Raw genomic sequence first — 2,478 nt, 5'->3', positions numbered from 1 at the left:
GACTTAGCGAACGGCTTCTTGAGGGGAAAGCTGTAACACTGTGAGGTGAATTAACAGAACACTAAGCACTTTCTCAGAAAGCTTCTTTCCAGTTTTTATCTGAGGATATTTTCTTTTTCACCATAGCCCTCCATGTGCTTCCAAATATCACTTTGAGAATTCGGCAAGAACAAACTTAAAGAAACGCTTCTTGAGGCAAAAGCTGTAACTCTGGGAGATGAATTCACCGAACACAAAGAAGTTTCTCAGAAAGCTTCTTTCTTCTCATTTTTATCAGAGGATATTTCCTTTGGCCTCATACTCAACAAAGGGATCAGAAATATCAGTTCTCAGATTCCACAGAAATAAGGCTAGCAAAGAGCTCCACGAAATACAGCTGTAAATCAGTGAGTGGAAGTCACACATCACAAAGCAGTTTCTCCAAAAGCTTCTTTCCAGTTTTTATCTGAGGATATTTTCTTTTTCACCAAAACCCTCTATGGGCTTCAAAATATCACTTTGCAAATTCTACAAGAACAGAGTTAGCGAATGTCTTCTTGAGGGGAAAGCTGTAACTCTGTGAGATGAATTCACCGATCACAAGGAAGTTTCTCAGAAAGGTCTTTCACATTTTTATCAGAGGATATTTCCTTTGGCCCTATAGTCAACAAAGGGATCAGAAATATCAGTTCTCAGACTAAACAGAAATAAGGCTAGCAAACAGCTTCAAGAAATACAGCCGTACCTCACTGAGTGGAATTCACACATCACAAAGCAGTTTCTCAGAAATCTTCTTTCCAGTTTTTATCTGAGGATATTTTCTTTTTCACAATAGCCCTCCATGGGCTTCCAAATATCACTTTGCCAATTCCAGAAGAACAGTCTTAGCAAAGGCATCTTGAGTTAAAAGCAGTAACTCTGTGGGATGAATNTTGGCTTCCAAATATCACTTTGCAAATTCCAAAAGAACAGTCTTAGCGAACGGCTTCTCCTGGGAAAAGCTGTAACTGTGAGATGAATTCACCGAACACAAAGAAGTTTCTCAGAAAGCTTCTTTCTCATTTTTATTGGAGGATATTTCCTTTGGCCCTATAGTCTTCAAAGGGATCCGAATTATCAGTCTTCAGATGCCACAGAAAAAAGGCTAGCAAACTTCTCCACGGAATACAACTGTAACGCAGTGAGTGGAAGTCACACATCACAAAGCAGTTTTTCAAAAAGCTTCTTTCCAGTTTTTATCTGAGGCTATTTTGTTTTACGCCGTAGCCCTCTATGGGCTTCCAAATGTCACTCTGCAAATTCCACAAGAACAGTCTTAGCGAACGTCTTCTTGAGGGGAAAGCTGTAACTTCGTGAGATGAATTAACAGAACACAAAGCAGTTTCTCAGAAAGTTTCTTTCCAGTTTTTATGTGAGGATGGTTTCTTTTTCACCATAGCCCTCCATGGGCTTCAAAATATCACTTTGCCAATTCCACAAGAACAGTCTTAGGCAAAGGCTTCCTGAGGGAAAAGCTGTAACTCTGTGAGATGAATTCACTGATCACAAAGAAGTTTCTCAGAAAGCTTCTTTCTCATTTTTACCGACGGATATTTCTTTCGGCCCTATAGTTTTCCAAGGGATTCGAAATATCAGTTCTCAGATTCCACAGAAATAAGGCTAGCAAACAGCTCCACGAAATACAGCTGTAACTCAGTGAATGGAAGTCACACATCACAAAGCAGTTTCTCAGAAAGCTTCTTTCCAGTTTTAATCTCAGGATATTTACTTTTTCACCGTAGCCCTCTATGGGCTTCCAAATATCACTTTGCAAATTCCACAAGAACACTCCCAGGGAATGGCTTCTTGAGGGGAAAGCTGTAACACTGTGAGATGAATTAGCAGAACACAAAGCAGTTTCTCAGAAAGCTTCTTTCCAGTTTTCATCTGAGGATATTTTCTTTTTCACCATAGCCCTCCATGGGCTTCCAAATATCACTCTGCAAATTCCACAAGAACAGTCTTAGCGATAGGCTTCTTCAGGGGAAAGCTGGAACTCTGTGAGATGAATTCACCGATTACAAAGAAGTTTCTCAGAAACCTTCTTTTTCATTCTTATCGAAGGGTATTTCCGTTGGCCCTATAACCTTCAAAGGGATCCGAAATATCATGTCTTAGATTCCACAGAAATAAGGCTAGCAAACAGCTCCACCAAATACAGCTGTAACTCAGTGAGTGGAAGTCACACATCACAAAGCAGTTTCTCAGAAAGCTTCTTTCCAGTTTTTATCTGAGGATACTTTCTTTTTCACCATAGCCCTCTATGGGCTTCCAAATATCACGTTGCAAATTCCACAAGAACAGTCGTAGTGAAAGGCTTCCTGAGGGGAAAGCTGTAACTCTGTGAGATGAATTCACCGATCAAAAAGAAGTTTCTCAGAAGCTTCTTTCTCATTTTTGACAGAGGATATTTATTTTGGCCCTATAGTCTTCAAATGGATCGAAATATCAATTCTCAGA

General features: G+C 39.8%; 1 pseudogene; it reads right to left on the bottom strand.

Moving 5' to 3' along the window:
- Positions 1 to 1,226: 1,226 nt before the first annotated feature.
- On the bottom strand, positions 1,227 to 2,045 carry LOC112626922 (annotated as a pseudogene).
- Between the last annotated feature and the right edge of the window lie 433 nt (positions 2,046 to 2,478).

Source organism: Theropithecus gelada, chromosome 1 (assembly GCF_003255815.1).
Source record: "Theropithecus gelada isolate Dixy chromosome 1, Tgel_1.0, whole genome shotgun sequence".
NCBI classification, from domain to species: domain Eukaryota; kingdom Metazoa; phylum Chordata; class Mammalia; order Primates; family Cercopithecidae; genus Theropithecus; species Theropithecus gelada.
Note: the sequence above shows the minus strand (reverse complement) of the source record. Positions and strands in the feature narration are given on the sequence as shown.